The 27464-nt window shown below is 41.2% G+C and overlaps 1 long non-coding RNA gene across 2 annotated transcripts; it reads right to left on the bottom strand.

The window, feature by feature from the left end:
* On the bottom strand, positions 1-27464 carry LOC118606846. Of its 2 annotated transcripts, none has more exons than XR_004952660.1 (2): positions 27398-27464; positions 1-3442 (listed from the first exon to the last, which is right to left on the bottom strand). It is a non-coding gene; the product is annotated as an uncharacterized LOC118606846 (long non-coding RNA). The 2 variants fall into 2 exon arrangements; XR_004952661.1 differs by lacking the exon at positions 27398-27464 and adding an exon at positions 3920-3995.

The raw sequence follows: 27464 nt of genomic DNA on the forward strand, positions 1-27464 counted from the left end.
AAAAAAAAAAAAAAAAAAAAAAAAACCTAACCCTGATCAGCTTAAGAAGAGGAAAAGGAATTTATTTGCTCACAAAACTGAAGCATCCAGAAGGAGCTCTTGCTTCAGGTGTGGTTTGATCCAGGCTCAAATGATTTCATTGGCGTAGAGCTTCTGTCTCTGGATCTCTCAGTTCCACTTCACTGATACTCAGTCCTTGCTCAGAACCTATGTGCTCACAAGATGTCAGCCAAAATTCCAGCCCCGTTATCTTTTCGCACACATGCCAACGGGAAGAGGAAGTATGCCTCTCTGATAACAAAAGCCTGGGACGGGCAAGGAGAGGATGCTGGGGCAGGAACAACAGGTGTCCAGTGCGCTGTCTCCGATCACGGCGCAGTTCACAGTGTGTAGCTTTTCCTTACAAGAAAGACAGATGGCTCCTGGGGCTGGGAGATATTCCAATTGTTTCCCCACCACAGACATTCCATTTGTTTTCATCTAAGCTCATAACTAGTCTTTGGATTAGTTAACGTCATTGGTACCAGTAATATAAACCGATTTCTGTTCGTCCATTCGGGCTGATAGAACGAAATATCATAGATCGAGTGGTTTGTAAACAACATTTAGTTCTCAGTCTGAAAGCTGGGGGTTCCAAGATTTGGTGTCTGGTGAGGACTGGCTTCCTCAGAAACAGCATCTTCTCGATGTGCCCTCACCTGGCCACTTCCCATGTGTGCATGCAGAGAGAGATGTACAGTCTTTTCCTCTTCCTACTAGAACACCAGTTCTCTTGGATTAAGGCCCCACCCTTATGACCTCATTTAACCTTAATTACCTCCTTAAAGGCTCTATTTCTAAATATAGTCCCGTTGGGGGGTAGAGCTTCGACGTATGAATTTTGGGACACAGCTCAGTCCACAGCACTGTTCCGGTAACACACATAGGCTGAGAATCTCTTAGTGAAAATCTAAACTCTCAGGACAAAGAATCTTATTGGCCCGTCTTGGGTCATGTGTTCATGCATAGTCCATCCAGCTGCTTCCGGAGGGTTTTGTAATCCCATCGTGCGTGTGGGGAGGTGCAGAGGGGGCTGGCAGCAGCACCGAAAGCCAGGCAGATGTATCCCATATGCAGCTCACCTCAATGTGTCGATGCGCAGGTGCCTTGCCTGGCCATTCCTACACCCGGGATAAAAAGAGTAATTCCACCTACCTGGTTATGTGTATTGATGAACCTTGCTACATCTGGGACGAAGAACATAATATACTGAGTTGCGGAAGGACATCTCTCTTTGAGGGCATTCCACCAGCGGAGAGTGTGACGGTCATTCTCTGAAGGGGTGCCATGTTTTACTCAGAGTAACCAGTGTGTTGTCCACCAGTGTCCTTGGCTTCCTTGGTCTCCTTCTTGGTGAGGAAGCTTCTCTGTTAGCACACAATGGAATCCCCAGCATACTGGTGGAGGGGCCACTTCCATCAGCCTCAGGGACCATGGACAAACCGTAGGTATTCCCACTCACGTCTGCCGCTCCCAGGACATGTCCAATGTGTAGAGTGTAGTTTTCAATTGCCAAATTTTGAACATACTCAACCATGAGTAAATTTGTACGTCCTCAGGCAGAAGCCACCATAGTTACTTGCACTGGTTTCTCATCTTGTGTTCTAGACTGAAAGTTTGTGTTCACTCATCTTGTGAAAAGCTACCCCTCAATGTGATGGTGTTTGGAGGCGGGGCCTTTGGGAGGTGATCAGGCGTAGATGAGGTCACAGGATCCCTTTGATGGGATCAGGGTCCATCTTAGAAGAGGAAGAGACCAGAGCCCTCTCTCTCCACCATATGAGGACCCAGAAGGAAGGTGGCCATCTGGAAGTCAGGAGGAGGGCCCTCACCAGGAACTGACCATGCTGGCACCTGATCTTGGGCTTTGCAGCCTCTATAACTGTGAGAAATAAACATCCTTGTTTAAGCCACAAAGTCTGCAGTATTTTGTGATAGCCGCCTGAACAGACTAAGACATCTTGGCCTGACAAGTTGGATGAAGAGTCATCCAAGGAATGAAGAGAAAGAAGTGAGCTTTCCTCTTAATGTGAATATTCATTGGGTCCAACGTGTATATAAATCTATTTTTATATCGTTGGGAAAGTTTTTCTCAGACGCAGCTTGCACTCAACCGTTATTTACATCATCAAAATCCATTCAGATGTGCAAATCGGTGGGACCGCGCCGGGACTCATGTAAACAGGGAGCAGGTGCAGGATGCTGCGGGCAATGACAGCCAGAAGCTAGCGGCTACACAACACTGAGTAACAAATGGGAGGGCGATACAATGAGAACAGAAGAAAGCCTGTGTTGTTGAGTCCTATGTGATCGCACAGTTTCAGTCAGAAAAACAAAACCTAGGAGGTATATCTACATGCATGCGTATGTAGACACGTGTGAGTGTATGTGTATAATATATAATATATATCACGTTATTTATCTCATGCTATGTATCACGTATATTATACCTTTTAGATTGTCTTATATATCATTATGTTAATAACCAAGCATTATGTTATGCATAGCATGTAATACGCTTGATATTCTAGACAAGGATTTGACCTTATGCAATTGTGGGTGCTGGTTAAGTAGATTACGTGAAGCTCTCGTCCCAGAATCTGATGCTGGCGCTTAAAATCTGCAGGGCAGGCAGTCGGGAAGAGAAGATGGCTATAAACCGGAAGCAGGCAAGGACAAGCTGGTACCCACGACGCAAACTAGATCCCATCACGTGTCAGTCCTTGGTGCCTCTCACCTTAATGATAGCAGTGTCCCAGAAAAAGCCGGACCTTTCCCTGCAGAGCGAGGCATGCACTAGCCCGACATAGCAGACTCAGGCCCTGGGGCCGCTTCGGGCCAATGAGTCGGCTGCAAACGGCTGCCACTTCACTTCTACCCTCCACATCTCCCAGAAGAATCTATCTTGTGGCCCACCCTGGCAAGAAACATACAGGAAAGGGAATTCTGACACATTGCAAATGACCTCACCATGGCTGTGTGATAAATCACCCCGAAAGTTAGTGGTGTAAAACAACCATTCGTTACGCTCATGTTTTTATAGTGAGTCAGGAATTCAGACGAGCCACAGCAGACATATCCCATCTCTGCTCCACAGTGTCTGAGAACGCAAAGGCTGCGGGCTGGAAAGAGCCGAAGACTTGTTCGCTCACATGTCTGGTGGGCGATGCTGGTTTGAGGCTGGGGGCCAAGCTCCTCTCCACGCAGGCGTCTCCTAGTTCAGCCTTCTTCACAGAATGGTCACTAGGTTCCAAGGGCAAACATCTGAGACAGTACCAGGAAAAAGCTGCATCCTTTTTATGACCGAGCCTTGGAAGTCGCATAGAATCCTTTCCGCTGTTGTGTCTTGGTTGGAGCAGTCTCAGCCTCACCCAGTTCCACTCGGAGGAAACACAGGTGCCACCTTTCAGTGGGAAGACAGGCAAATCGCATTATGATAAGAGGCTGTGAGGTGACATATATGTATTCACGCAGCCATGGTTGGAAACACAACCTGCCACAATGACATTGGTGAATAGCGACTATCGCCATGCCACACAATAGGGAAAACCATCCCATGTCTTTTTTTGTTTAGTTTTAATCTAGACATCAATTTTATTCTGACAATGTAAGACAAAAAATTCTATCAATTCTTACTGAAGGCTCACTACACTCCAGAAAGTTCTAGCACAGGAATAATCCAGTGCTTCCAGAGGTCGTGAGGGGGCAAAAACTGAGTAAAGATAACATGTTGCAAATGTGTTAAGGCACTTTTTATTATAAGTGTCAAATACCCGGTGTAAACCACAAAAGAGAAGGTTTTGTCTCACTTAAATGGAAAAGTCAAAGAATATCCTCATTTCAGGTGGAGTTGGAGAAAGGAGTAAGAATTCTGACTGACCTTGTATCTCATACCCTGACTGCATCATTTTCAGTGGAGCTTTCATCTCAAAATAGAAGTCCGCACTGACCTTAGGACATCTAATGCCTAATAAAAAAAGAATCCTTCCTGATCACGTGGGCAAGTTCCTGAGGAATGCTCTGATTGGTCTAGCTTGGGTCATATGCTCATTGCTGAACCAATCACAACAACCAGAGAAACCGAGACCTCTTATTGGCTATCCCTGGGCCGATCTGGAATCCAGGGAGGTTTACCCACACCAGGAGCCACAGCAGAGATTATATTGTGGTTCAGGAATGTCTCAGAGAGGAGGAGATGTGGTGCAGACTGAAAATGTTCCACTTCACCACCCAAAAGAGAAAGATGTAATCATTGCTGATATTTTGTGGTCAATCGCAAGTCATTTGTGTTTGCTAATTGAATTTTCACGTGGATATCCACATAATTCACTTCAAAGTAAAATAGCTAATCAATTTAACTCCAAAGGCGATCAAGGGAGAAGACTCCTCAAGTAAATATAGGAAACACTGTTTAGTTCCTGGAAGGAAATGTCACAGCAACATTAGTTGTAACCTCGTCAGCGAGGACACATCAGCTCAAGAGCTTAGCCTGGGGTATCAGTCCACCAGAGCTGCAGTAACAGAGGACCACAGATGGCAAGGCTGAGACAGCAGAGATTGACTCTCTCACAGTTCTGGAGGCCAGAGTCTGAGATCAAGGTGTCAGCAGGCCTCTTTCCTCCTGAAGCTGCGAGAGAGAATCTGTTCCGGTCCTTTCTCTGAGCATCTGGCCGTTACCTGGCAATCTTTGGTGTTCCTTGGCTTATAGATGCTTTACCTTCATCTCTGCCTTTGTCTTCATATGGCGTTCTCCTTACGTGGATGTCTTTTGTCCAAATTTCCTCTTTTTATAAGAACACCACTTATGTTTTATTAACATCTACCCCCATAACCTCATTCTAACTTGATTGCCTCTGTAAAGACCCTATTTCCCAAAAAGATCACATTCTGATCTGGGGCTTAAGACTTCAAGATATCATTTTGGAGGGACATAATTCAAACATAGCAGCCTGGTTTTACATCAGATATTTTAAGTACACAAAAAAATTTAGTTGCTACTCCCTAAAATTGACATCTTGTGGTAGCTTTTTAGCATTATTTCTTTCTGGAATGCCTCTTGATCTCATTAATAGTTCAGTCTCTTTCTGAAAGCAATAACAAACATTTCCTCCAACATTAACACCATATGATCATTGAATAGTTCTTGGTTGTTTGAATATTCTTGTTTAAGATACTGTATAACATTTTCCTCTACCCACAAGAACAAGAAATGACCAAAAATAGTTCCAAATCAAAGATTAAAAGTCTCAAAGTGCTAGTCAGCTTGGAGAAAATAAACATAAGGCAAAATTTACACACTACCTTTTTTCAAGATTTTTAAAGTTACAGTTTTCTGTGGCCAGCAAGCAGTGATTTATTTCATAAGTGGAAAAAAGAAAACCATAATCTGTCCCTAGCTCCCCAATGTAATTGGATCCTTAGCTCGTGCACACCCTTGAAAATGGAGGTTAAAGTCTCATCTACTAACTGTTACATTTTGGACCTGTGTATGGTCTCTTGTTCATTAAACTGTTAAACCCTCTGGTTTGAGTTTGTATCTGTGAATTATTGATTAGTTCTAAATTTAATTAGAGTTTTTTTGGGAAAAACCCGAAATTCTAATCCATAGCAGCTGAAATTATTTATCTATAACTCTCAGCCTTAGTTTCCCCAGTCATGCTATGGGTATGTTCATATTTACCATACTAAGAAAGTTCCAAGTTTCAAAGTATTCAAAAATTGTGTCTCTCCTCATCAAAGGAGCAAAGGCTTTCTAAGAAAGAAGAAAGACTAACAACACTTACAGATAACCAAATAATATGGAATGCTAGATTGTTAGAATTCAAATTCAAAATGTTTTTCTCTATTGCCTTTTCATTGGTCAAATAGCGAGAGAGAGAAAATACAAGCCATATCCAATTTTATTGTTAATTTTCTCAAGTGCGATAACAGCATTGTGGTTATGTAAGAGATTGCCCTATTTTAAGGAGATGTGTGCTACATCTTCGGGATGAAATGTCAACACATTATCAACTCGCTTTCAAGTGATTCAGCAAAAACACATATGTGCAATTTTCTTGAGCTTAGAATTCAGATCTTATTCTATTTTTCCTACTTTTCTGTATATTTGAAAATTTTTATAATAAAAAGTTGTGGAGGAAAAGGGATGGTGAAGATGGGGGAAAATTTTCTTCCACTTGTAAATTTGCTACTTAACGCTTAACCTGTGCCTACCACGTGCAAGGTTCAACTCATCGCCCCCAGCCCCCATCCACCACCCCAAAAGAACAGAGTAAGGCTCAAAGCCCTTTAAAATATGGTTGGGAAGTATAAAATGTCCATTTATAAATTATTGTATACTTACTGGAGTGTTTTGTGTGTTAAATGAGCTATTCTGAGTAAGGCGTTTAAGGCAGCCCTTGACACAAAGTGCGCTATACATGTTGGCTGTCACAACTGTTACCTAAAAACACAGTGCATGCAGATTGCCTGGTGCTGGTGGTTAAGTGCCTTGAGTGTCATTCTACTCGGAAGTCACAGGCATTGGTAGAGAGAACAGGCTCTGGCACTGGTGGATAAGAAGGTGAGGTAGGGCTTCTGCTGGCGGAGAGCTTAGACTTCAGAGTATGTGAAAAGGACCCCTGCTCCATACGTACACAAATGTACACACGCAAGCACACGCACACACGCGCACACGCAAGCTAACACTTTTTATGGGGAATCTGGAAAAGACAGGAAATCTGCTATTAAAATGTGAGTTTGTAATTGGCCCTACCCTGGACCCAACCTAAAGAAGCGTGAAGACAATCACTCTAGCAAACACTTATCACAGTTCGGTGAGAACACTGAGCCAGAGAAATGACTTATTCCAAATGTTTGTTGACTTGCGTTGTTAACGACGTCTTTTTTTATGTATGAGATTTGAAATTTTCTTTGCAAAACTTGAAGGAGTTAAAAGTTGCTATGTAAGCCATATCACATTTGTAGGCCAAGGCTCTGCTGAACAAAATAGGAATTTTATAACTAATACATGTGGTAGATTATAACATAGAAAGGGATTCTCCATCCATTATCCCTTTTGAGCCTCCCACACTCTTAAGGGGCAGTCGGGGTATGAGCCTAGGTTGTCTGTTCCTACACCCCATATTCTTCCGTGGGGGATTTTGAAGGAAGGGCAGCATGTGCATTTCTGGAGCCTCACTCTCTAACTTCCAATGCGAACATCTGGAGCATGATTATCATCCAGCCAGGAGATAAATCCCATCTGTGAGCTATATTAGCTGAATAACCTTGTGTGGGACCTTTAACATTCCTAAACTTCAATTTTCTCATTTTTATTTACCACCCAGATTATCATGTTAATCATAGAAGGTATAAGAAAGCATTTTATGAATTTTAATGCACTATATAAATGTCATCGGTATTGTTCTAAATGACCAATTCTCTAAAGAACTTACAGGGAAAAACTTAATAAAGAACTATTAAGAATTTCACTCTCCAACTCGGCACATAAAACAGTCCACCGCTGGATGAATGCTGACTATGGACCAGGCACAATGCCCGGCTTCTTAACCATCAAAACAATTCGATGGAGAGGGTATTATTACTCCCAGTTACGGATGAAGAAGTATATAAGCATCCTGCCCAGGACCATGCATCTCAGATGTGTGAGCATCCAGCCTTGTCCCCTGTTTTCCTCCTCTAAGTTTACATTCCCTGGTTGTGTACATGGGTCAATAAGAATATGATCGGTTTTACCAAATCTGTATCTCACAGAGTCTCCTCTCTAAACACCTCAGACACATTGCAGCAAACACTCATTGCTGCACACAGGTGTGGTTGTGCCGTTATTTGTTACTGTGGCAAGATAGGACTGGTGTATCGGTGCCTTCGGACGTGCACACGAAGGTGACAGTCACTGCTTTGGGCTCAACAGATTTCTTTATGCCTCAAACTCTCTGGCTAACTCATACCTCACCACCACTACACACACATACCCACCCTTCTCCTGAAGATAACTCCATCTGGAATATCTTCTCCGAGGTCCCCCTCCCCCAACCACCCCGCCCTCCGCCCAGAGCAGCCTTAATGCTCCTTTTCTGGGGTCCCACAGGCAGCAAATACTTTCCACAATTAGCACTTCTCCCAGTTCATTGCTTAGGAGATGAATAAAAGCTTTGTTCTTAAGAGGTAGTAGAATTCCTTTGAAGAAAGCCTGGCTTAGTGAAAAAAGAACTCTGCTAAGCCGAGGAGTTAGATACTAAAGAAGGGCTAAAAAAAGAAAAAAACCTAGAAGGGGAGTGTTTAGGAGAAAAGGTTGGAAATGACCAAGGTCCAAGTTTGTAACTCTGCAGAGGAAACATTTAGAAAAGGATGAGGTGGGGTGAGGGGAGGTCACTCACAACTCTTCCTGGTGGAGCACTTTACAGTTACACTGGAGTTCTCATGCACAAGCTGCCCAACGAATATGTAAACATGACAAGGACCACCTTATTACCTGTGTCCTTCTTGGTTAATTGGGAGGAAAGTTCTACATGCTGATATGCGTTCTATCCTCATATGCAAGCTAGATTTATTAATCTAGGCCAGCGCCACACTTAAGTCAGATCATTTGAAATGATAGAATGTAAAATTACATATAAAAGAAATTGTTCGTCATATTAAAGTATCGCCAACTCAGACCTGCTAACAAGTTTATTATTATAAAGGACATTTCCCGGGGTACCTTGTTTTTATTTCTAGATAAGATCCATTTGCAATTACCTTATGAGTTATATATGTAAATGTAGTTTCTAAAAGAGCGTTTGATGACTAGATCTTGAACTTGAAATGTACCCCTCATATTGAAATACTAATTGACATTATCTTTGAAGAAAACGTTTGCTAAATTAAGGAGACATCAGCTGAGTTCCCATCTGATAATAAATGCTAAACTGGTGAGGTCTAAATGAATAAGGTTTGTTCTCTATCAGAGGTCTTGACTTTAGAGAAATTATGATTTAGATTATTAACATAAAGTATATAAATTAAAAATATATATTCTTTGTATATTTTTATTTATGCCACTGGAAGGATGTCAGGATCCAAAAATTGAGCCATATTTACCCAAAAAACTGTATACCTATGTTCATCAAAAGACCTATTCTAGAATGTTCAGATGAGAACTGTTAAGAATAGCCAAAGACTGGGAACCACCTAAATAAATACTCATGAACTGTAGAATAGATAAATGCAGCCATTCTCGAATATTTATCTGTTCAATTGGTTGTCGACTCTATTATAATATACAATTTTATAAATAATAACGATATTGTAATAAGACAATAAAGTCCACACAATGGAATATTAAGCAGCATTGAAAACAAATGTTTTACAACATGGATGAGCCTTCCAAACACACCGCTGAGCAAGAGAAGCCAGACACAAGAGATTTCCTTTGTATAAAGTTTGAAGACACGCGAAGCCAACATATGCCATTAGAAGTCAGGCTGCGATTACCATCTGTAGGAGTGATGACTGTGAGGGGACGTGAGGGGGTTCAGGAGGGCTAGAAGCTTATTTTTCCTTGCCTAGGACCCCGAATACATTGGCATGTCCCACTGTTGAAAATTCACTGCATGGAATTTTTCTGTATGCAAAGTATACTTCAAGAAAAAAATATATATATATTCTTTTAATTGGCATGAGAAAATAATATGCAGATAAGAACAGTACAGAACTTGCCACAGAAGAAAGTGTTTTTAGCCCACCGTCATTTAAAACGCACTAGCATTCTGTCTGACAAAGAACAAATCCAAATAAAAGACTGTAAACAAATTCTGGGACAGCCAGAGGATCCAACCGCACTTTAAATCACTGAAATATGATCATGGAGGCTGCTCCTTTGACTGCCAGCCATTACAGAGATCAAAACACTCAGACACACAGGAAGGAACCGAATAAACGGGACAACAGAAATCACTCTGAATGCAGTAACGCACCTGAGGTCCAGAGAGGAATTCTGCATCTGCAAATTATGTCACCCCGGGCAAGTTATAATTTCTCAATTCCCCTATCTATCAAATGAGGCTAAGAAGACCTAGCACGCAGGCTTGTTTTATGGAGAAAGTGTAGGAATATGTTTGTCAGGGTACCACACAAATGAAAGTTATCATCTTTGAGTGCGTTTTTTTTTTTTTTTTTTTTTTTTTTTTAGTTATATAAACTAGCCGCAAAAAAAATAATGTTACTCCTGGCCACAGCGAGGCTACAGTCCAAATATAGGGCTGTGTTTTTATACTTCAAGTGAAAATTATTCATTCAGTGCCAGAAACTGAAGTGCTATTTTGTTATTCATTTATTAAACTCTTACCTATGGCACAAGATCCAAAATTCAAAACATTTTAATTCAGAATTATCCTTCATAATCCTTCAAATAAATAAGAGATTGCCTCATTCTCTGGTCTTACAAGACCAATCGTATCACTTCGTGGTCAGCCAGGGCTCATACTTTTCATTTTTAGGTGGCACCTGGCACTAATTTGGTCTAATTTTGGATCCACAGATAAACTTTACATAGCATTTCACTTACCTCTGAAATAAACTTATCGCTCTAATTCTAAATTCCTTCCTCCAACACATCATATTGTTTGTTGAAATACTGATCTTCCTTGGAAAATTGGAATATTAGCTCTCAAGCCCTTTACATTAAAATGTCATTTGTTAATTTGCATTAAATAGCTGGCATTATGGGCCCACTGAGAATTAACTTTGCTTCTAGCTGTTACTAATTATTAACATTTTTTATACTTGGCCTTCAAGTATTTATTCTGATACCTTACTTTTCTAGCTGTTTCATCATAAGTCATCAGAGAGGAAGCAATTAAGCAACCAGATTGTCCTAATGGCATTCATCCTGGGAGAGCCTTCATATTGTGAACTAGAGTTTGTGTTTTAACAACTGGTAAAGATCAATCTGTTTAAATATTGTGAATCAAAATACAGAGACTTCCTGATGTTATGTGTGCGTATCCAGAACCTTCTGCTTAACTTTGGTCTTCTGGCAATGAGGAGAATTGGGCTGATGCAGACGTCTGTTTCTTCCTAAACACAGAGAAATCCTGGTAAATATTACAGAATGTTTAAAAGTACATAGTCAAGATCAAAAGTGAGGAAAATTTCCTGATACTTCCAAAAACTCAGAAGGAGCTCTCAGGGACTTGGTGCTGTGAGATGGGTATCCTGGACATGAGCTGAGGGCCATGGTTTTAATGCAATTGTTGGGAAAGGTGGTGAGGTCTTGGACCCTGATAGTGTTGCATCAAGTCAGCCCCTTTGAAAATCCTCTGTCTCCAACAAAAAGTTATGCTGTTATCAGAAGCAGGGTGGTATTAGTTATCCATCCCTAGGTAACAAATTGCCCCAAAACACCTCAGCTTAAAACGACAAACATTTATTAACTCACAGTTTCTATTGTTCAGGGATCTGAGTGTGACATAACTGGGCCCTCTGACTCATGGTCCCTCTCAAGGTTCCAATTACAGTGTTAACTGGGGTTGGATCTACTTCCGAGCTCGCTCATCTAGCTGTTGGCAAGATTCAGTCTAACACGAGCTGTTGGCCTAAGGGCCTCAGGTCATTGTTGGTTATCGACCAGGGGTCTCTCTCAGCTCCTCCCCACTGGGTCACCCCATAAGGCAGCTTACAACACGGCAGCCAGCTTCCATCAAAGCAAGAGAGTAAAAAAGGGCAAGCAATATGGATGCCAGGATCTTTCTATGACCAATCTCAGAAGTGACATCACATTTTTTCTGCGTTCTATTTGTTTTTTACGTCCAGCTCATGCCCGAGGGATGGGAATCACACAAGGGCATGAATACCAGAAGATGGGAATGCTTGGAAGCCATCTTTAACCTGCCTAACACATGGTTCTTGGTCTGGACCCATATGTTCTTGCCCAGGAGTGGAGTTATTGGAACCTAGAATCTTAGAGGGGTCTTTGTAGACTGAAGATCCAGAGCTCTAAGTAAAGAGTACTGTCTCACTTGTATTGATGTCACTGGAGGTGAGTCTCACGCTGGCAGTATAAAAAAAAAAATTAAAAAAATAAAAAATAAAAAAGCTAGAAACTAGAACGATTGTCATCACTGGTATGATGAATCATTGCCAAGGTGATGCTTTGGGAAGAGTGAGCAAACAGGAAGTGGTGAGCCTTTTCTCTCTCCTACCTTCCATTTTCAGTCTGAGCCCCATACTGGCAAATGCTGAAAAGAGCCAGATGGCACAGGGGAAACATGGTTTGCAGAATCCCAGCTCTGGCATCAGAGAGCAGAGTGTGCAGGGAGGGGAGTTATAGCTGAGAGCCCATAGCTGAGCAACTAGCATGAACGGCGTAAGAATTATCTTCCCACTGGCTGGAGAAAGTGGCAAGGAGCCTTATCTCTGTCCGTAGATCTGGGTGAAAAATAATATTATTCTCCAATGAGAAATCAAAACAGTAATTTTTTATGCAGCTTAGTTGTGGGGTCTAAATTTACACTATCCAAAAAATATATAAAAATCTCAAAAAATAACAACAAAACACCCCAAACAGGGACCCCCTGTGGCTACTAATAAGAGCAAATGCAAAAATCCTCTGTCAAGCCCTTCTAGAACTCGGGACACATGGGCCTCCCCTAGAAAGCAACAAATTTCCACTGAAGCTGAGTTCATTATCAAAAATTAAAAAATGGAAGAGGAAATCATTCACTATAATGGTGATTCACGGATCACAAAATCAAAGCCAAAGAAAGAAAATGGAAGCAGTATAGTCAAGGGCTTAAGAAATTAGAAAAATCTGGAAGAGACTACGAAGTATCTCTGTTTAAAATAATAGCAGAAAAATAAAAGAAAATAATCATAATGAAAGAATAAGAAAACATGGTGGGGGGGAAGAGGCAGATTTTTCTAACAGGTGAAATAGAACAGCTAGAAAAGAAAAATATGTTCATTAACATTCAAAACTCAGCTAAATAGCAAATTAGACAAAATTGAAGAGAGAGTTAACCAACCGATGGCTCTAAATCTGAACAAATTGTCCAGAAAGCAGCACAGAAAGCAAATGAGGTATGTTTTTAGACAGAGGGTTTCTAGTTAAACATGGCAGCTTTAACATAAACATTTATCACCCCTCCTTTCTGAAAATTCCACCAAAGGGATAGTGGTAAAAAGAAGGTAGAAACCCAAAACGACTAACAGAATCAGAGAGGGGATGCGGTAACAAAATGTGAGTAATAATGTTTCACCCAGAAGACGCTCAAATCTAAGCCAACAATGGCAAATCTTAAAGTAGGCCGATGTATGCTGCCATGACAAAGCAAGAGTACGTGTACTGTTCGAATTAGAACTGGATGAAAAATACTGAGTGAGTAAAGGCTGGATCCAGTTCCCTCTCACATTCCTAGCAGAAAATGCTCTAGAAAAGTTGAACAAAATGGACTCCGGATTCAGCAATCCCCAGCTAAGCTTGAGATGAGAATCATGCTAAAAACCAAGGGAGTAAGTGAAATTCTACATACTGCAAGATGAGGCCCTGGCCCCCTCCTGCATCTGACTTTAAGAATATTGACAGCCAAGGTCTGCATTTCAGACGGTGTTCTGGCTGGAAAGTTACTGCTTGGCTATCGCCCACGGGAACCTAGGCTGTCACCCATAGGAACAGAACATTCTAACGGCAAGCTTTTTGCTTCTGTACCCCCGCTTGCACAACCGACCTGCGGTTGTACACCCCTGTATTTTATGTGTAGAGTCTTATTAACCCTCATGCTGATCCTATGCAATTGGCACTATTTGATGTCCATTTTAAATAAGTAAACTGAGGCACGCAGAGGTTAACTAACCTACTCCAAAAGCCAGAGTGGAAGATCCGGGGCTTGAATACGAGTCTTCCCAGCTCCGAAGTTAACATCCCTCTAGCCCGGGGTTTCTCAGCCTCAGCACTGCCGGGATTTTGAGCCGGGGAGTTCTGCGTGGTGGGGGCGGGGCTGCGCACTGTGGGACGTGTAGCAGCGTCCCTCGCCTGGGACCACTAGGCGCCAATCAGTAGTACTCCCGCCTAGTTGTGACAAATTAAAATGTCTCCAGACATTACCAAACGTCTGCCGACAGTGGAGGGAGCACAGGATTCCCCCTGCTCTGGAGGATCGTCCTCCATCCTCAGAATAAAAGCCATCACCCTCTCCCTGAGCCATCGCAACAGAGGTCAGGAAATAGGCTCAGGGGTCAGGACCTCCGGCTCTGGGATCCACGCAGGACTCAACGTCTCCCTACAACTCAGCCTTCTCGCCTTTAAAATGGAAGCAGAGCGGAGGTGATCCGAGGGTTCATCACCTCTGAAGTCAGGGTTCCCGAGCGACGTGGAAATGTTTCCGAGGGTGGAGATCCTAAAGTGGTGGGTTTCTGAGGCACGAATCGCAGCGCCCTACTCCACGTGACCCCTGGTTCATGAACTCATTGAAATGGCTCCATGATGTGAACCACTGGAATGAACGGTCAGTGGACGCCAAGAGCAGCTTGTTCATCCTCTCATTTTTGGTCCAGCGAATTGGCCATCTAGCTACTCCATAATGCTCTACCAATACACTCCGCACACAGGGGCATCCAGAGGACTAAAGAGCAATAAACAGTATGCTAAGGCTTCATTGTATTCCAAGAGGGCAGAGAACTACGAGAGAGTTATAAAATAGAACCATTCTTCTTTGTTTGAAATAATTAGTTCTCTCATTTTTTAAGAACATGAGTTTTTTTTTTAACTAACTCGTTTTCTAAAATAAAATCTGGCTTACATTTAACAAGATTCAGCAGACCTTTAAGATTCTCAAAAAATAAAAATGGATGGTCCAGTTCTGCAGTATCTAATATCGGTACAGCACTTTTTAACCTACAGCCTTACAGTCGTAATATCTACATTTTATTTTTACAACACTGTGGGTTAAACAGCTGTTTGAGCTATTATCACTCTTAGATAACGAGACTTGGGCACAGAGCATAGTGAGCTAATTGCCTCGGTTACATGACCGAAGAGCTCTGAGATGAACACCACCTGAAGATTCTCAGTACGGTGGTACCCGTCACACAGCAAAGAACCTGTGTGGACCCGAGAGGCACCTTCTCCTTGGGCTACACGGCAGTTGGGTCTCCATTCATTGTACATCAAGTTTTGAGACTCTGCTGCCGAACCGAGACAGGGGAAAATAAAAAGCTTGGCAAAAGTTTAAAGGCAATGGAGCCCACCTGAATTTGAAAAATGGACCCTAGCAGAAAAACCTCAGGAAAAAACAAAAAACAAAAAAAGAATAGGGAAGACAAGGCAGAAAACAATCGTTTGGACAAAATCAGAATGAAAAAGAAAATCCAACTAGAAAAAAATATCATTAAATGGATCACATTGAGACCAGAATTAAAGCACTGGAAACTTGAAAGTTTGCAAAAAACAGTCACGTTAACTCCCAGAGGTGTCTCAGACGCAGGACCCTGGGGAGGATTTGCAGGAAGAGGCAGAACTAGGAGGCAGCGGATGAGGCTGCTCCCAGTCGTCTTTAAGGCTTCCCAGCTCAGCGCCCTCACCCTCCACCCCTGCGAAGCTGGCCTCTGCGCAGAGCCTCGGTGAGGAACAGGGCTCATGGCCTTCATTTTGCCCTGGTGGACATTGGAAACAATGTGTTACAGTGAAAAGAATACAGACTTGCAAATCAGGAGACCTGGTCCTAGACTCACTTCTGCTATTGAGCAGCTCAATGACCCTTGGCGAGGCATTAAGCTCTGGGAGCGCAGGATCCTATCGTGTGAAATGACCATACTGACCTATGTGAACTTTATGGCCACTTTTTGCCTTGAACTTCAATAAACCCGGCCAGAGGAGAAGAAAATAGTTAAAGCCCTAAAGCTCAACTGAGATCCCTGGACTCTCTCTCTCTTTTCTTTTCTCCTATTTTCTGTCCTCACAGTTCCTTTATCCCTCCCTCCTCCCCCTTAACATGAGATAGGGTCTGAGTCCATCATTCGGACTTTGCCAGAAAGCTTTTTGCACCAAACTGATTGTCTCCCATTATATTTGTACAGCGAACCTTTGAGTCTACAGTAGTCCAGATGAATAGCATTTCAGCCAAAGCCAAGAGAAGAGATTTGATGTGCAAGAAGATGTCCTGTCTGCTCTTGCTAAGCCTTGTCCTGTAGATAATCTGGCTAGAGTCATCTCAGGAAGTCCAAGAGGTGGGGTCAAAAGAGGAAATGTGGAGGGTTGCCTCCTCTCCTCGTTCCCTGCTCTCCCCTTCTCTTAATCCTATTTCTCCCCAAGGAGAGGCCTGAAAGGGTAGGCTATGAAGACAGAGCTCTGGGGACCTGGACATGTGAAGGGTCTTTTTGCCGACGGGGCCTTGGCCTGCAAAGTGCATCGTTCCTGGGGTCCACCCATTTGGGAGGCCACATGCCCCGCTACACATGCAGGAGCCAGGATTGTGTAGAATGTTCTGTTGCAGACAAGTAAAACTTGCTGTAGGGAAAATCTGACATATTCTACCTAAGAGTTATTTGGGCTTCGCGATGATTAGGAACAAACAATGAGAAGTCCATGGGTTTAGTTGTGTTTGTTCAGGGCTTTATATTTTGCTGACCCTCTGGTTTCTCCCTGCCCTTTTGCACTATCGAATTCTAGTATCTCATTCACACACAGTCCTACACTCCAGGGGATTAACTCTGTGCAACAGGAGCCTCCTTCTCCTGGAAATCTGCTTCCCCTGCTCCCTGAGATTTCCCAGGTTCTGTCCTGGACACCCAAGTCTCACTCTTCACATGCCAGATCGTGAACTTCAGATTGCCAGAACTCTGCCCTTAGGCCCTTCCTGTTCGCTCTCTTACCTGGAACGCCCTTAATCACCCCCTCAGGTGGGGGCTCCATCACTGGCCCAGCGAGTGTTGGCATTGACTGGATGAATGAAAAGAAAATCAAGAAGCTCGAAGAGGAAGAAAACGGAAGACCCTGAACACCTGAAGATACCCAGGGTTAATCTCTAACCCTCCCAAGGCCACTCCACTTTCTTTTATGTCTCTCGGTTTTCTTCTGAATGCAACGGCTGAAAGTAAACTGAGAAAATACAAGGAATGTAAATAAAAACACTTGAATAAATACCAAGAGCATGGAACCGAGACCCCAACTCAAGAATCTGACGAGTCTTTTGAAAACTGTTCCTAACAGATGTTCCTTTTAGATCCAGTGTCTCGGCCACACCATGACCCAGATCCAGGTAGATGTGCAAGAAAACGAGACGCTCAGAAAAAAGAATGGAACTGAAATTTCAGGTAGAAGATCTCTTCACTGCAAAGTCAAACAATCGAATCTCGATTCCCTTGCTCTGTCTCATTTTGAGACCTGCAATGACAATGACAAATATGTCTATGGATGCTGCAGGCCATGATCAACAAAAAGAACCAGCAAACGTAAATAACCTTGCTCCAGTTGTGGGTTTCTTCCTCTGCTGGAAATGGAACGGCAGTGTATCCACTCTTGCAGCAGGAGGAAAGGGAAAAAGAGAGAAAGCGAATGTCCGAGAAACACAGCCGCTTGCTGTGATGCTTCGGAATAAAGCAAAAACATCCACTCTGCGTATTAAGCGAGGGAGGAGCAAGCAGCCACATGCAATTTCCCAGATAAGGGGTAGTTATGGTTACCGCGCTGTGGAAAGCGGGAGTGGGGGGGGGGGCGAGTATCGCTTTAGATAACTGCGATTTAGGTCAAACGACAGTTTAATAAAAGTGGCAGCAGCTCCTTTATGGTTTAAAAACAGATGGGCTCTGAGACTTGGGAAGAAAGAATTTTTAGAAGCGCTGTGATTTGGAGTCTGTCATCACCCTTTCCTGAATCATTAAAACTCTGAAAAGCTTCACTCCAGAAACTTCGGTGCTGTATATCTCTCGTGGTCGACAGTATAAAACAATTTCCAAATTATGATACAGAGGACAGACATTTACATATTTGCAAAGTTTGAATAAAGTTTTAATGAAAGTATTTTACAATCTTTTTATTTCACTGCGATCGAGTGCCCAAAATGCTAACAAGGTGCTTGACATTTCAAGGTCAGACCAGTGAATCATATATCATGTGTGTGTGTGTGTGTGTGTGCATGCATGTGTGCACATGCGCATGTGCGCGCGTGTGTGTGATTTCAGCTCGTGCCAGTATATCCAGAACTTTCTCAGCTTCAGCAGTGGAGAGCTCCAGTTTCCTCTATCATAGGCGAAGCAGGACAGTTAGCTCCCCTAGCCACAGGAGCCTCAGCCCAACACGTTCAGATGCTGCAATAAACTGTAGAAGACTCTCTTTTCTTTCCTTTTTCCACATTTATTGAGATATAATTCACATATAATATTGTGTAAGTTTAAGGTGTACAAGTGCTGATTTAATACACTGATGCATTGCAAAATGATTACCACCACAGCATTCGCTAACATTTCTATCATGTTGCATATTTACCGTTTTTTGTGGCGATGAGAACATTTGAGATCTACTCTCTCAGCAACTTTCAAGTATATAGTCGATATTGCTACCTATAATTCTTACGCTATGCATTTGATCCCCAGAACTTATAAATCTTCTAACTAGCAGTTTATTCTTGTTGACAAACATCTGATTTCTCCCACCCCTCAGCTCCTGGTGAGCACCAATCTACTCTCTGTTTCTGAGTTTTTTTTTAGATTCCACATGTAAGTGATGTCTTAGAGTATTTATCTTTCTCTAACTGACTTATTTCACTTAGCATAATGCCCTCTAGGACCATCTATGTTGCCCTCAAAAAAATTGGAAGTAGAAATACTAAAGAGTCACCAATCACACTTCTGAGTATATATCCAAAGGCAATGAAAACAGACCTTGAAAAGATATCTGCACCCCTACGTGTATCACAGCATTATTCACGATAGAGCCTTTTTTCCTGATTGAAGACCTTGGCACCTTGAGGAGGCTGTGCAAACCCACTGATGCCCTGATCCTGACATAAGAAGTTGGCATCTGCCTTACTTTCCATTTGGAGCTGGAAACCAAACCATTAGAGATGAAATACATAGTTCATAAAAACTGTTCCACAAACAAACTTAGGAGTTGACAAGCCCTCCAAGTGTTCTTTCCTCACAGGCCCTGCAGGATATTTAAAAGGGGTGACTACAATATTTCTTCATAAAGGTGGAAGCAGCCCTGACCAGCTAGGCAGGCCTAGGTTCTCGTCCTGGAGTTGCCCTGATCGGCTGTGTAACTGGAGTAAGTCGTTTCACCAATGTGAGTGACTAGCCAACTGGTTGACCAGATGACTGGTGGGTAGGGCTGGTTTTCTCTTCCCAGTTTCCCGCTCTGCATTATCCCTCCCCAGCTGCATGGTGTTAACCCTGCCATCTCTTACAAGCTTCATGAACTTGTGTGTCTCAAATACTAGGCAACACAAGGCAATAATTTATCTTTGGGATAAATTTCCATAGAGATGACAAAGTTAGTAAATATCAGTTTTCTAGAACATTTATTCCCTTTGTTGCAGAAAAAATCAAAAATCAAACTGGCGAGAAACCAAGCAGCACTAGGAGATTTGGAGAACTCAGGTTTATTACGCAGAGCTAGCACTCTGAAAATCTGGGGCCCCAGCTCAGTTGCAACATTCCTTATATAGACCCTTTTTGGCCAACATGCCTTTATAGACCCTTTTTGGCACAGGCCTGATTGGGTAATTTGAACTCAGGCCGCTACAAAGCAGCCTGAATTGCTATGGTTGCAAGTAGTTACATTGCTTAACAAAGGGTGGGAGTTGCTATGGTTTTCCGCCTGTTCCAAAGTAGAAGTTGCTAGGGGGTACCAACAGTTACATTTGTTACTTAGATCAAACAAAAGGGAAGGTGAGTCTTTAGTCAATTTTGAGTGCCACCCATTCAGCAAGCTTATTTACAGAGCAGAACAGAGAGCTAATGAGCCTTTCGAATGAAAATTCCTCTTCACCTTAATAATCAGGATTAACATCTCTCCCCAAACTCTGCCACTTGGAAGAAATTTACTAAATGACACTACACCTTTATATTTAATTACTAATGAAAAGAGAACAATATGGCTTCATTAACCAACCAGTAGATAGGCTTTATTAAAAGAAACTATGTTAGAGTTATAACCTGTCTCCTTTAAATAGAGTTCCCACATATTTTTTATCATAATATCATGTACTTCTCATTAAAACATGATTCTCATTTTTTTATCATTAATCCCAGTATGGTATTTTATTTTTAAAAATAAGCCCTTGTCGTATCAAAATAGAAATAATAAGTTAATAAGACAAAATTGCAACCACTGCAGCTCATTATCAAAGATGCAGATTCTAACACAATAAAGCTTCGTCCCAGACTGGAAAACAGAACGAATTCATCTTCTTCTTCTTTACTTTTTGACTCTGGAAGGTACTGTCAACAAGCCCAATTCTTTATAGCCTCACACCTTCTGCATTAAAGGAGGAGTAGGTCAGTAAAATTAATTAAGAGAGTTACTTAAGCAGAAAAGAGAAATTTACTAGGCAATTTCCCAGTTCTTGGTAAAAACCTCACCCTGGGCAGCAGTGTATCCTGATCAAGTGGCTTTATTTCTGATTTAACAGTAGGGTATTTCTTAGCTTCCTCATCCCATCTGCATCCACTTTCACAATGACTGAACAAATGCAATTAGCTTGCAGTGAGCCAAGTAATGGCTTCCTTAAAGGGCTGGAACACTTTCTTGGACGCTACAGCTCCTTCCAGCCAGGCTCCCATTGGTAGCGAGCACATGTCTTTTTCTAGCATAGCACTGCAAAAGTTCCGCTGCAAGCAGACAATATCAGGGGATGGAAACGTTGGGGGGGGGGATGGGAGGAGGGCTCATTTCTAGCTCGTGAACTCTACCTGGAAAGAAAGCAAACTAGCACTTATAGCACACCGACTGAAGGCTGGGCATCGCACCTGCATTTCTACACGCATTGTGCCAGCATTCTAGAACCTCAGTTCCATCGGAAAAGAGACTTCGTCTGTCCCGCTCACCACTGTGTCATGAGCAGCCAAAGGAGGCACCAAAAAAATATATTTGTTTTGGGAGATAACCTAAAGACCCCAGGGAGTCATCTCCATCTTTAAGGTGGGTAGAATCCAAGGTATCATCTCACTGTTGGCTGGTCCAGGAAACTAGCTGGCTTCTCAGGGGTCACCACACCTGGGGATCCTCGGAAAGCTCAAAGGTACTAACAGGAATGAGACAGGAAGTCCAAAAGTGCATGATAGTTAAGAATAGAATAGGGTGAATCTTCTCATTGGAAGATACGTTGTAGCAAACAGACCATCCATTGAACCCTTCATCCCAAGCCTCCCCATCCTTCTCTTACCAATCTACTATATCACTTTCATTTGAATACACACTTTGCACACACCCAAAATTTAATTTAGATAGGAATCGACTGTAACATATATTTTCAGTGAGAAATAAAGTGAAACGATACGAGAATTGAAAAAAATACATTCTTATGCTGTATACTCTTTGGTATATCCATACTTAAACCCAACTGCTAGGTATGAAAACAGAATTATAATTTTTCCATAACCAGCACAAAACTATTCGGCAGGCTAAATTCTGCATGCTTCTAATATATTTTATTCTAGGTAGAAATTTCCATCTAGTTAATATAGCAGCCATGTCCACAGTCTTATTTCTGAAACTGACACCATTATTGCTTGTTTTTGTAGTGCGGAGGAACTTGCCCAAACAACTTGCTTTTTTAAGAAAGAAATTTAAAGTAATTTTTCTTAAAATTACTTCTATCACTTCGGCACCTTGGTGGGAGAAATTTCACTCTTACTAAGTAGATTTTTCCATACAAATAAGTCAAAACATCTTAGTTGTAATGAGATTTAGTTGAATCTTGAAGAACTTTAGAAATTTGATCAGTAAAGAAACCATATTTCCCTGGAAAGAGTCCTCTTTTATAAACTTATCACAAGAAAAACACACAGATAGGAAAACAAAAGGCATAACTATGAACTCCCTGAACCATCACCCTTTCCAAGGAGGGGAATGAATGTTGGTTTCATAGCACCTGGAATATAATAGGCTTTTAATGAGCACTTACTCTTAGGATGGATGGATGGATGGAGGGATGGATGGATGGATGGATGGATGGATAGATGGGTGATTTGCATCACCATTTAAGAAGAAGCTATGATTGACAAAGAAGAGGTGTTTCCAGGACTACTGAACATTAAAGAATAGCTACAAGGAACCAGCGTGGAGATATTGGTTTAATAGAACGCATTATCTGACAACAAATGAGCTAAAGTTGAGGTCGTTGTTTATTTCCTATAGGAGTCATGGATTTATTCTAATGTGTAAAGCCGGAGAGATTATGCATGTTCGTGTAGAGCAAGGAGGCAAACTCAAGCAGCATGCAGATGTTTTAAGAACAACGGAGCCCGGGGAAGCTGTTGGCTTCCCACTGTAGACTCTGCAAGATCCAAATAAAGCTCGTGTGGGTGATTTAGAAAATTAGATGACTTTGTGAATCATTTCTTGGAGATGGCACAGTCCATAGACAGATTGCAGCAGAGGTAGACCCCAAATCCTTGTGTTTTCAGTTTGCAACCAGAGCTGGTTCTCTTACTAGAATGTAATGGTTTCCTGAGTCTCCAGCCAGAAGGCCACAGGTACAACTGCTGGACTCGAGTCCTGAAAATATCTGACACGGTGGCCAAAGGTAAACACAATAGTCATTTGACTCAATGCTCTCCCTTTAGCTTCGTCACATCTCCTGCTCCAAGTGAGAGGGCAGAGTCTAAAACTGAACATTTCTGCCCACTACCCGAGAAGCCTCCCACCCCAGTGATGTGTGGGAGGTGGAGGCGGCCCAGCAATTGTCTTGCCTTGACTAACGCTCTGTCACGGTGGCTCAGTGGGGACAGAATTGCTGAGCTAGTTTTTACTTTGCCTCAGGCATCACTGGCAAGAGCCAGTTGAGCAGAGAGTGCCGAATCTTTATTCCTGGCAATGAGGGGAGAAATAGCAGAAGCACAGCTGGATTTTCTGATCACAGGTCGAGTTTGCAAGGCTGCGGTTTGAGTAGGGAGAGAGTTATCTTTTAATGTGCTAACTGAATAGTCAGGCTGGAAGTCAAAATCCATAAAATCAAAGAGAGAATCTCATATTTTGTCTGCTTCCAGTTCTCACATGGGGCTATTCTTTAAAAAGAAATAGGAATTTTCTTTTAGGTGATTAAACAAAATAAGTAAGAACCCCCGCTAAAAGTAAAAATCATCAGATTTTAATAATTTAAATACAAATTCTGTCTTTATAGCTTGTCTATCAACTTCTTGAGAGTAGAGACGCTGTTTTCCACTTGTTTTATTCCCTGCAGTACAATTTCTGACACAATGCCCACAGCGGGGAGGGAATAAATATTTTTGGTATGAGTGAAATAATACAGACCTAACACAGCTTAACTCCCCACCCAGCAGAAATGTGCAGGCCTGTAAGGAGACATAAAAGAGACAGAATGAAAACTCGGCAACTAATATATTTGGAAAGAAATACCCTCGTAGATAGAGCAAGGACTTTAGAGTAAGGGGACCTGGCTCCGCCACATTCTCTCTGTGTGGCCATCAGGAAATGACTCCATTTCTTGAGCCTGAATCACAGACCTCGCAGGGTTTTCATGATCCTGTGACAGCACAGTGAGATTATGTCACTTCTCTGCTCCAACGCCTCCTACCCATAGCTTCCCATCTCATGCCAAGTAAAAGCCAATGTTCACTCTGCCCCCAGCCTCCACTTTCTAGAGAAGTAGAGCTGAGGTAGAGCTTATATATTTTGTTGATTAATTTCATTTATCCTAGAATGTAAGTTCAATGAGGACTGAGAATTTGTTGGCTTTATCTACAGTGCTCTGATGGGTGAACTCGATAAAAATTTGTTGAATGAATGGGTTGGTTTCTAGCACAGTCTCTGTTACATACGAGCTGCCCACTAAATGGAGATTTTTCACCATTATTCTTATTAGGTAAGACCATCGGGATGAGTTAAGATCGGTACTGTGTGCTTTACATTATACACAAAAATCAGTCTTTCTAAGAACAAAACCTTAAACATGTATAGTAAAATGTTTTCACATACTATGTTTATACCCTGTTTCCTGGACTGAATTTTTTTCTTAGTCATAATTATACTCCAGTGTTCTAACCTATGAAATTATAGAAGAAAAAAAGTATAAGACCAAAAAAGCAATAAAAGGAAAAGGAGACACAAGCCACAAAGTAAAGAGCGGCTACGAACGGAGCCTAAAATGGCAGAAAGATGTCTGGCTCTGGTAGGATGAGCATTCTTAGATGCTGCATTAATGTCCAAGAAAACTAAGTAAAGGAGGAAGGAAGAGCCATCGGGAAAAAGGAGAGAGGCAGAGAACATTTGTTACACATTTTTGCAATGCTGTCTCGAATTTTATAACTTTCGACTGCCAGTTTGAGCACTTAAAAAGCCTGATTTCCTTTCCTTGCAGATGAATTTTTCCTAGCACGTTGCCAGAAAGTTGTGGCAATTGCATTGATTCCATTCATACAGTTCGTAAGAAGCATACTCTCACAGAAATTCAGATTTCAAACATTTCTACAGAGTTACAAATATAAGAAAATTTTACTGTATGATTACGTTGCTGGAAAACCCAAAAGAATCTAAGGAAAAGTGACTATGACAATAAAAGACTTTTTGCAAGGTAGTAATTCTTTTTAATTAACAAATAAAAATAAATACCTATTACATATCATAAACAAAAACTAGTAAGAAGATTTAAAGGTGGGTCACATTAATGAAAGAAAAAAAGAGAAGAAAATACTAGGCATAAATCTTACAGAGGAATATTTTAAACCCATACGAAAGAAATCATGAAACACTCCTTAAAGACACAAAAATAGACTCGAACAAATGGGAAGACATCCCACATTCTTGGATATCAAAACCATATCAGTGCTCACTAAGCTAATATATACATTCTATATGATCTAAATTTTAAAAATTGTTGGGTCTTCTCTCTGGCCCAGAAAGGTTGATTATAGAATTCTTTTGGAATAACAAACAGGCAAACATAGCACCCTGAAAAAGAACAGGAATGGGGAAAGAAGAGAGAGGCTGGACCGATTGGCTATTTAGACGTTTTTATATTGGTGCTCGAGTAGACAAACAGAACACAGAACAGAACATCCGGAAACAGGCTCACATGAATGTGAATATTTGGTGTACAGTAAAGATAACACCTTAAGTCGATGGAGAGAAGATGGACTTTTTCACGGGTGGTGTTGGGATCACTGCATAACCACAGGGAAAAAAATTAAGTTGAATCTTTATTCATCTTTCACAGCAGGATAAATTGCAAATGCTATGTAGTTAAATGTGTGTGTGTGTGTGTGTGTGCGTGCGTGCGTGTGTGTGTGTGTGCGTGTGTGTATAAAATACAGGAAGAAAATATGAGTGAATTTCTCTATAACCTCAGACTGAATAAACTTTCCTAATTATGACTTGAAATCTAGAAGCAATAAGTGAAAAGATTAATGAATTTGATAATCAAAAAAGGTTTTATTTCAAAAGAAAGCATAAGCAGAGTAGAAAGACAAACAACACGCTAAGAAAAAAAAATACATGCATTAGAAAGCCAATAAGCCTAATTTCTAAAGAGGTTTTAAATATAAAGAAGAAAAAGGTCAACAACTCTACCAAAAAGTAATCTAGAAATATGAATAGATAGCTTATTGGAAAACAAATGACTGACTCTTAAACAAATGAAAAGATGCTAAAGCTCACTCATAAAAAGGAAAATGCAAATTAAGATTACACTGAGATATCATTTGATTGAAACACATTGAATATGGTTAAATCAATATGCTCATAATGATACAGAAAAGCAAAAATAAAAGTCGTCATTAGTCACCCCTGAAGGATTCCTGAGAACCAATTCATTATTGTGAATATCAGGTAGTAAAGAGAAAGAATCAAACATTTATCTGCCTTTTCTAAACAGTGTCCTTCAGTATAAACAAAAAGGTAATAAAGGGAACTTTCTCTTTACAGAACTGTTCCAGCTAATAAATGAAGAATAATGGAATTTAAATATCACCATTTTGCATCCCCTCATGAATTAATAAATTGCCAAAGTCAAAAATTTGACAGTATGTGTGTTTCCTTATCCCACTTCTAGAATCTAACCTAATGATATATTAGCAAAAATTTTAACACTTATGCTGAAAAAATTATTTTATAGCACTAGCTGTGAAAATACACAAAACTTGGGACAACACAAATGTCCATCGATTTAATACAAGGCAAATTAACTAGGGTACATCTACAAAGTACTCAGGCACTATGCAACAGTAAAAAAAAAAAAAGTGAGGGAGACTTCTATTATGAAGTGATCTCAAGGATTTATGGCCACATGGGAAAAAAAATAAGACAAAGAATAATAAATATGGCAAGCTAAAAAAGGGGTGGAAATATGAATAATAGAGAAATTTTAAAAATAAAAAGATTTTTCAAATATTTAAATGGTTATAGAAAGGAGGAATTGAATAGAGGGGTAGAGATAGAAGCTGGAAGCTAGATTGCTTTAAATAAATCTTATTCTGTCTATTTAACTTTAGAACAAAGCCATAAAACAAAACTAATTTAAAAAAAAAAATCCCTAAACGTCCAAAATAAAGAGAACTACATGGACTTAAAATGGTATATCCAGTTGATAGCATAACCACACAAAGAAACTCATTCAAACGCTGCAAAAACACATTTCTGACTGTACACTTCCAGTGACAATTCTCTAAGGCAAAAATAACTCCAAACAAATCTTGTCTTCAGTAAATAAATTGCTCCTGCCAGTGTTGCTATTGTGATCTAAAACTTGCGTGTATGTGTGATATGATAATGCAAATGAGCAATTGCACTGGGGTCACTGAGAACCTGGAATTTAAGCCTAGAAGAAAAAATACACGTGTAAGACTGATGAGCCTAAGTAAAAAACACTACATCCCTAACTGTGGTTTGAAAGTTTTAGGATGAACATTGGGCAGAGCTTATCTTAAACAGCAAATAAACAAACACATAAACAAAACCCTCTGAGCTCTGTCTACTGCAAGTCCTAGAATCAACAACCTGCCCAGTAGCAATGATAATCCCATGCACCTAAATTTTGATCTTGGCATCCTTTTTCCCACTAAAAGGAATAAGTGTTCTTCCAAGTCCGGGGCAGAAATGTCTGAGATGGTTCTGAACATCGTACCATACCAGAAAGCAGGGAAGCTATCAAAGACTGCTAGGGTTCTATCAAAACAACTTGGGGTCCAAGTGGGAACAACTCACCTGTCCACCAACCGATGGATGAATAATAAAATGTGGTATGCCCATAGAATAAGATTATTTGGCAATA

The sequence above is a fragment of the Rousettus aegyptiacus genome, unplaced genomic scaffold, assembly GCF_014176215.1.
Source record: "Rousettus aegyptiacus isolate mRouAeg1 unplaced genomic scaffold, mRouAeg1.p scaffold_m13_p_8, whole genome shotgun sequence".
Lineage (NCBI taxonomy): Eukaryota > Metazoa > Chordata > Mammalia > Chiroptera > Pteropodidae > Rousettus > Rousettus aegyptiacus.